The sequence below is a fragment of the Sturnira hondurensis genome, unplaced genomic scaffold (assembly GCF_014824575.4).
Source record: "Sturnira hondurensis isolate 20B ecotype Veracruz unplaced genomic scaffold, ASM1482457v3 Scaffold0006693, whole genome shotgun sequence".
NCBI lineage: Eukaryota > Metazoa > Chordata > Mammalia > Chiroptera > Phyllostomidae > Sturnira > Sturnira hondurensis.
In genome coordinates, this window is record NW_028079324.1 from 1,818,388 (window position 1) to 1,827,503 (window position 9,116).

Consider the following 9,116-nt stretch of genomic DNA (forward strand, 5'->3'; position numbering starts at 1 on the left):
TCTGGCCAGGACTACTCATTATGCTTTCCATCAACTACCTTTTCTGAATCTGTCATCTCGAACTCTCAATTCTGTATCTTCTACACAACTGACATTTATTTTGCTGTAAGAGATACACAGATGTACGAGACCTAATCTCTGTTGTAATAAAATTCATGGGTGATGGAAATAGTCAGAGTTCAAATATATACTCAATACCACAGGTGCACACATGCCACATGAGTGTCGTAAATAATGAAATTGCAATCAGTGATTACACAAGGAAAGATGAAAGCATGTTTTCCAGGGGCGTGGGAATAGGACACCATTAGTCCAGGAACTTCTAAGTAAAACACTCTAAAATATTTTCTACAGTGGGATGAAAGCCCATTTTCTTCTCATCTTTGACTGGAAATAAATGTAAAATATAATTAAAATTTTCATAATAAAGTACTCATTAGAGAAAGTTTGCGACGTGAAAATAGGAATACTGAAATAACCCAGAGTATAATCTCACTGCAAATGTAGCCAACTGCTAATTATGGGTGAATTTTTTTTTGGCTATCTGACTTGTCTCCAAGTCAACAATTCCAAAGATTTCTCTTTCAGAGCTCAAGTTTTCTAATAATAATGCTACAAAAATATTCCAGCAACTTTGAAAAAAGAAGATATGATAGCTAAATTTAAAAAACCTTATAATGATAAGCTTTCTTATTCACATTTTGCTTTTCATTTCCATGTATCTTAAATCTACATATCAAAGCTATGTCAAAGCTCTATACTCATACTGCTTAAGCTGAGCTTAACCAAGTATACTTTATGGAGAAAAACTTGCTGAAATGGAATCTATTTCTTAATTGCAAACACAATCCTTGATAAGATTGACCATTTATTGACCCCCACTGAGTCTTCAATCCCTATGCGCACATTCAAATATTTCTACATTTTACATTGCTCATAACGCTTCCACCAATATTATTACTGAGAGTAGAGACATGACTAAAAATATAGGTATTTATCCCAGTAAGTGTAAAGCTTTGTATTAATCACAGTCACTGTTCCATAAACATTTATTTCCCAACACTGCATTGCCATTTCTTGGCCTCCAAGGGTTTACATTCTACATTCTGTTTGGGGAAAAAATGTAATGAAATGATAATAAATAGTGGATAAACAATGTCTACGATATGACAAGTTCTGTTTTAAAGGACTGTGTGAGGCAACAATGGGACTGCACTCAGCTCTGTCTGTGTAAGTCGGGGAAACTGAGGAATTTTAGCTAGAAACAATTTAGTTAAAGGAATTTGAGTTAAAGGAAATTTAGGGATTTACTGTGTGAACAAGAGGGGAAGGGACAAAGGTGTATGTACAAAGGAGGACAAGAGGAGGATGACATTTTCCTAGAAAAGGAAAATAGTTTCACTTGGCTGCAACATATGGTACATAGATGTAGCAAAGGATGAGGCTGGACGAACACACACGCAGGCTTGGTCATGGGATTTTTGAAATGCATCCACTTAAATTCTAGGAGCAATGGCTTTGACTTACTAATTCCCTGGTCTTTTCTCATTCTGTTTGTTGTTTTTATCTGCCTACATAGAAAACTGGTACACAGATGATAGGCATAAGCATGAATAATTACACATATGAATATATAATTATTGGATAGTTAGCCCACATTCAAATGAATGTATCCCTCTTTATGAAGTTGTGGGGATTATGGAAACAGCGTGAGATACCACCTTGACCTTCTTATACTGCAGACTGTTTCTAACCTCCAACTATATAGCAGCGCGGCATGATGTGAAAATCACCAGCTAGGAGCCACCTGAGTGTCATTTGGTCGAAGCATCATCTCTGACTAGCTATGAGAACTGGAATCTCCCTTCAGACGTCTAGAAATGAGAGGTTGCAACATCTTCTCCAGGTCCTTCCCAGCTGTGAAGGTCTAGGCTCCCGGTATTTACCATGCAGAACTGACATTGTGAAATAGCAAAACCAGAGACCAAATACTAGGTTTCCTTTAGCTCTATCTATTATCTTTCTGTCTGTCTATCATCTATATCTATCTATCTATCTATCATCTATCTATCTATCTATGTAGGTATGTATCTATCTACCTACCAACCTACCTATCACCTATGTAATTTTAAAATCTTCAAGCTTGTTAATGCACTTCTTGTTCTCTCCCTGCCCTTCCTGCTCCTTTTTCTTTTTGGACCACTTCCCGTTTGTTTTCCTACAGTTCTTTTGCTCCCTGCTGCTTTGTGGTAACAAGTTGTTAAGTGCACCTTGCACAGTGGATCCCTTTGCACTACAAGCACACTAGGGTAGTCCTCATTACCTGTGGGGAGGGAGGGAAACCTGACTCCTAGAAGCCTTGGAGATTGCAAGATCATTTCCTACAGACAAAATTGGTTCAGAGAAAGCACGAGAAGAGAGCTGCAAAGACCTGAGTCATTTTCCTCTTCCCCATGTTTTACTCAAATACCAATCTCTTTTGCTCTCCAAATTGCTTTTTTGACACGGTTCCTTATTATGGGCTAAATTATGTGTCTCCCAAATTATATGTTGAAGGCGGAACCCCCGGCATCTCAGAATGTTACTTTTGTCGGAGAGAGGTGTTTTAAGAGGTGGTCCAGGTTAAATGAGACCATGGAGGTGGGTCCTAACCTGACTAGTGTTCTTGGAAGAAGAGGAGATTAGGACACAGATACACACAAAAGACACACCAAGTGAGGACAGAGAAATAAGACAGCCATTTACAAGCCAAGGAGAAAGGCCTCAGAAGAGATCAAGCCTGCCAACAGCCTGATCTCACATGTCTAGTTTCCATGACTGGGACAAAATAAATGTCTTTTGTTTAAACTACCCAATCTGCTGTGGTATTTTGTTATGGCAACCCTACGAGACAAATATGCTCCTTTGCCATTTGTAATGTTTTATGTTTAAATTGAGCACACTCCATTTTTTTTTTCACGAAAGGCCTCTATTATATTTCTTCTTGATACTATAACAAAAAGATGATTAACTGTCATCACAGAGTGAGAAGGAACTCTGTTGCTCCTATATTTTTAGGGATTCATTTATTTCACCAGAAAACATTAACCGGATACCTTTATATTCTAAGCCCTGCTTATTTCTGGCTTGGGGCAGGGGGAAGCACCACAATAAGATGACATTGCCACCAGAATGATGACAATTCAGACACGTCCCTGCCCTTTGGGGATTTGGATTCTCGCATTAAAGGGAATACATTCATGAAAGAATATGAAAGATGTCCATTTTGAAGGAGGTCTGACATGGGAACACTGAAATGGCACCTCGCCTTGTGTGATGAAATGGAGAAGTTGGGGGACAGGGGGTAGGACAGACTTTCTCATGGGGATGAAACCAAGCTTTAACCAATAAAGTTTTCCATAAGGAAGAGAGGAGGTAAAGAGTGTCCATTTCAGGAAGGCGTAGACCTGATATTCTGAGAGCTTAGTAGTTTGGGGTCTCCCACCTGGGGCCTTATGGCTAAAGGGGTAGGAATAGGAGGTAGGGAGGTGAGAGGGAGAAGCAGGAGAAGCAGTTAGTTGGGTCCAGATAACACACGACCTCACATACCCCACATCAGTGACATCCATCTATAGTGGGGAACTATTTTCCAATGTGTTAGTCAAGGTTCCTTTTAAACTTGTAACCTGCAATAACCTGTTTGAATGAATGAAGGTCGCCTATATTCATTTCCAGGAATAAGTATATTTCAGTGCAAGGAATTTCTAAGTGAATGTGAATGTTACTCGACTTGTATTCCCTTTAGGAATCTAAACTCATTCAACATTTTCACCAGATGATAATGATAATCAAAGCAGAGCTTTATTCTGTCTAACAAAGGTAGTCCTTCACCAAGGAATTGCAAATATCCCAGTTAATGGTTATTCTAATGGCTCTCCCTGTTGGAAGACCCTATTCTCTGCCCTGTGTTTAGCCAGGATAAACAGTGTTAGCACCATCCCTCAAGTCCAGGTCATGAACTGTTTTATATACATGAAATATTATTAGAAAACTACCTTACATTCCCACTGCAGCCTTCCGACAGGATTTGGGAATGCCAACCCCCCACCCCCACTGCGCAGGGTTCTGTATTACGTTGCAATGCGTGTGCGTGCAGCGTCTCTCTGTCAAGTCAGGTCCTAACTAGGCAACCTTCCTGAAGGAAATGGCTAAATATTAGGCCTAAAGTTTGGCTTTAAAGTTACTTAAATTAGAATAATCAGCTGGACAGGTAAAAAGTATTGTTTCTTTCTATACATATAAGCTTTCTGCCCAGTGTCTAAACGGATCTAAGGACAAATACACAGGGTACAAACCTACATCTGTCTAACTCAGAAATGTATATTTTTGCTCTCTGTAACCCTTTTTTCTTTGTCTTTCCTCATTACCTAACCTTTACCAATTAAATCTCTACATATCTCTCGATAGTATTCCATTGTTTTCATTCCTAATGCCCTAGTGAGGCTCTTATTTGAGATAAAACCATCACCTTCATACACCTGCCTTTAGACAGTGGCTCTCAACACAATGAATGCAGGTCTCCTTTAATTGGTCTCTATTATGTATTAATTATGAAATTAATTGGGGTGACACTGCCTAATAAAATTATATAGGATTCTGGTGTACAGTTCTATACTGCCTCATCTATATATTGCCTTGCATGTTTAACATCTAAAGTTGAATCTCTTTCTGTCCCCATATATTTGACCCCCTTTACCCTTCACTGTCCCCCACCCCAATTCCCCCTGGTAATCACCATACTGTACTATTGTCTGTGTCGACGAGTTTTTGTCTGTTTGTTTGTCTTGTTTGTTCATCTGCTGCTCAAATCAGGACCCCCAAATTATGCTCATTTTTTAAAAGCTCCCCTAATATCTTAATGAGCAACCCGGGAATAATGTCCTAAAGGGTCCTCGACGTGTGGTCCCTGGACCAAGCATATCAGCATCACCTTAGAAACTCATAAGAATGCAAATCACTGGGCATCACCTCAGGTCTCCTGAAGGTGGGGCTCAGTGACCTGTTTTGGTCATCAAGCGGCTGATTCTGAAGGAGGCTACAGTCTGAGCGCCACCGCTAGGGGGTTGGAGTCCCACAGGTCTCTCCGATTCGTGATCCATCAAGACAGTGCCAGAGTCCTCTCTAACTACTAAGAACAACAACATAAATATTAGAGTGTACCACCTCAAAATTCTTCTCAAACCCTGCTCAAAATTATTCACTGGCTCCTACGCTTCATAGCATGGGCTGTGACTTCCCGGTGTGTTCTTCATGCTCTAAGGCGCAGGTGGCAAACACAAGCCCCATGGGCCGAATCCAGCCCTCCACCTTGTTTTATCTGGCCTAGCACCTTGTTTCTACCAGGCAGCAGCACCAAGCTCTCGCTTAACGGTTAAGGAGTAGTTACATGTATACAGCCCTAACATGACATTCGGCCCTTGGAAGGCAACTGTGAGGCTGATGTGGCCCCCAGTGAAAATGAGTTTGACATGTTCTAAGTTGTATTTCCACCATACCATATCATTGGGTTGATGATCTGATTAATACCCAAGTATTTCATTTCCTAAATACACTTCACATCCTTGCACATGCTGCCCCTGTTGCCTTAAATGTCCTCCCTGCTCCTAAATCTCTTCCTCCATGAAGCAAATCCTCTTCCTCCATGAAGCTTCAGCCTAATTCATTCCACCTCTTTGAAAGTGTTCTTGGACCTTCTTGCAGACTACTGTGCTCCTTGCTACATGATGCCGCTATACTTATATAAACCTCCATCATCCCGATCTCCCTATTTCCCTGGACTTCTTATCTGTATAACTTTCTCTTTCTTTGAGAGGGGCATGAACTATGCTTTATTCACCTTTTTATCTATAATGTTTACTGTGACACCTGCTATGTGTTTGGAATAAATAAAGATTCCTGTAAATGTCTTGGAAAATTTTGCTGGATCATGCGGTGTACCTCTTCTAAGCAAGGATTTGATCTTCAACCACATTTCGCATCCCAGACCTTACTGAACCAAGAAGGCGGGGAACTCTCTTACATTGCCCTAGTACTTTGTAGCTTCCAAGAGTTTTCACAGATATTGCCAGTCACCTAGAAAGGAGGACTGAATCTTCTCCTTTAAACATGTCAAGATGTCAGAATACTCCTTGACCATGGATTGTATACATGGACTCCATGTATACTTTGCTTTATCTCTTTCATTCTCTAAGCTAGGACAATGTCAATGCTGCCAAAGGAGTCGATGCTGAAAACCTACTTGAATAGAGTACAGCTGACACATAGCCCCTTGTCTTTCTACCACTCATATAGAAACCCAAACCGAACAAGAATGACATCAGAGGCCAGCCATGCTAGCATCCACCCATTCAGTCACCATTTATTAAGCCTCGACCACTAGGGACTTTGTTTAGCACACATAATATATAAATAAGGGTAGTCACTGTGTAAGTAAACTCACAGCCTGTTGGGAGAGACAGTCCTGTAAACTAGGGAATTCAAGACGAGAATTCATTGCAATATAATTTCAGAATCGAAAGGAAGTAACGCCAACTGACCCACTTTGTCTACAATGTTTCTTTACTTCTTCTACAAAATACCCATGTGGGAACGAATAGGAGAGATGCCATTTCAACCCCTTTGACCTTTTCCCCTTTAGTTTAAAGAAATATTCTGGACCCTCCAAGCATAACAGACACTTTTAAATCAGTTCTGTGAGCAAATGCATTAACAAAGAAAGTGAAAGCATTCATGTCCATTTCAGTTAACGTGCAATGACGCTCTTTGAATGAACAAGACATCAAAAAGCATGTGGTCAATGACACGAAGACTGCTCTTGGGCTGCCTGTATATGGGTATTCATCAGCTGCCTACTGATATCAAGAAATGCACAACTAACTCAGAGCCGAGGAATTAGCTGATGCTATAAGACAGTATTTCTGACCAATGCCTGGTAGTATTTGGTGATGTAATTTCAAATTATTGAATTTCTTTGCTCTGGAAATTAGGTATACAGGTTTTACAGTTAAATGAGCAATTTGTTTATGCATAATAAACTTACTGAGACCTAAAATTTCATCATTTTTCAAATTTAGGCTAGAGAGGAAATACGTCTTAATGCTTAGAAAATGTTCTGTTTAAATTCTGCTTAATATAGCAATAACCTGTGCTCACTTTAAAGTTATTCCTAAGCCATAGATTCTTCTTCTTCCTTTAAGAGGGAATAAATTCAAGGGAATGTTAACATTACCTCCATGAACACAAAGTAATCACCATCTCAGAAGGTACTGATTTTAGGTAGATAATACCCTTATCTCATGACTCCCATATTGTGTTTTACTTTCATTATAACACAAAGATGCACCTACGTACACCCTCACACATGGACACTCACCATGAAATCCGGGTTTTAGCTTTCATAAAAACCCAAAATGGCCCTGGCTGGTGTAGCTCAGTGGACTGAGCGAGGGGCTGTGAACACAAGGATCGTGGTTCAATTCCCAGTCAGGGCACATGCCTGGCTTGCAGGCCAGTTCCCAGGAAGGGACATATGAGAGGCAACCATACACTAATATTCCTCTTCCTCTCTCCTTCCCTTCCCCTCGAAAGATAAATAAAATCTTTAAAAAGAAAACCCCCAAAATGGCTCTAAAATTGTTCGGAATGAATTTTAACTGCAGAATTGAAAGTCCAATGTTTTTTCTTCTCCCTCTTTATACAAAATCCTCACTCCCTTTTATATCCACGGAAGTGTTCATATGGAAAAACTCTGAGGCTAGTGTAAGTATATAGAAGATACACGAATATTTCAGTGTTTATAGCAATCAATTCTGTTATATGATAGGAATATGTATATGTATACAATTTTAATAGTTTCCCGCAACTGGAAACATTCTTGGCATATTAATTAATTAGTATTCTTTTTATACTTCTATTATAAAATGTATATTTTTGTTTATTGTAAACATTCATGATGCCAAAAGGGAATGTGTGTCTGCATATACATTTTCATGTGAACAGTTGGAACACACACGCAAAAGTCAAGTGCATTGTCAGTTGATTCTAGAGCCTATGACATTTTTAGAACTCTGGGTATACGTGGCATAATCCCGCTGTTTGAGATCATGTGATATTCTTCCTACACTATATTATTTCCAAAATATGAGATGTCATTATCAAATGGTTTAGATCAAAAGAAATTTATGGAAAATTAATTTAACACACTCTTTTATTGAGCTTCTTCCCAGTATATGTTCTAAGATCTTTGAGAATATAAGCACATATGAGACATATTTTGCAACATCCAGAAAGAGGTAATCTAGCAATAGGAATCGTGTCACTAAATAAAGTAATTAAATATAATTAATACAAAAACATGCACACAGTTTACATCATCTATTAAGTGGGAATGGAACTATATTTCTTCACCATAGTTTTTTATGAGAATTAAATTCTACATAAGAATATTATCATTCATCATGAAAATAATGGATATCTGCAAATAAACTGTTCAGTGGTAGATTATGATTTCTAGATGTCATAGAGTAGGACTCATCTCTCCTCTATTTCTCTCTCATGTATCATCTATATTCTCAATGTTTGAAATTGCACAGCATACTTCTGCTCTGTTATCCCCAGGGGAAGACTGCCTATGAGCTTAATTTAGGTACAACACATTGTTTAAGGCCTGGATTATTTTCTGGTTGGCATAGGAAGGTCAAAAATTGGCTATACAATCTATTTCTGTTGAAGACTTAATACAGTGATGTATATCTTCATTAAGAAAAGATTAATTATGGAGCTAGCATCACAAATTGTCATGGATAAAACAGAGTCTAAATCATGTCTTTTTCTCCGTTAAAGTTTTCCAAGTCAGAATACGATGTCATGATGTCCTGTGAAAAACCTTTTTAATACAAATAATGTACTTGCAGATAAAGTCAATTTCATTTTAAAATTGGGTCAGAAGGCCCACTACTTCAATAAATCAATATTATCACTCAAGCTGGTTTTTCTCATAAAATGCCAGGGTGTATCAGATGTGTAGATTTCTGTAATGCATGAATTGTATATTCACATAATGTACAAAGTACAGTTCA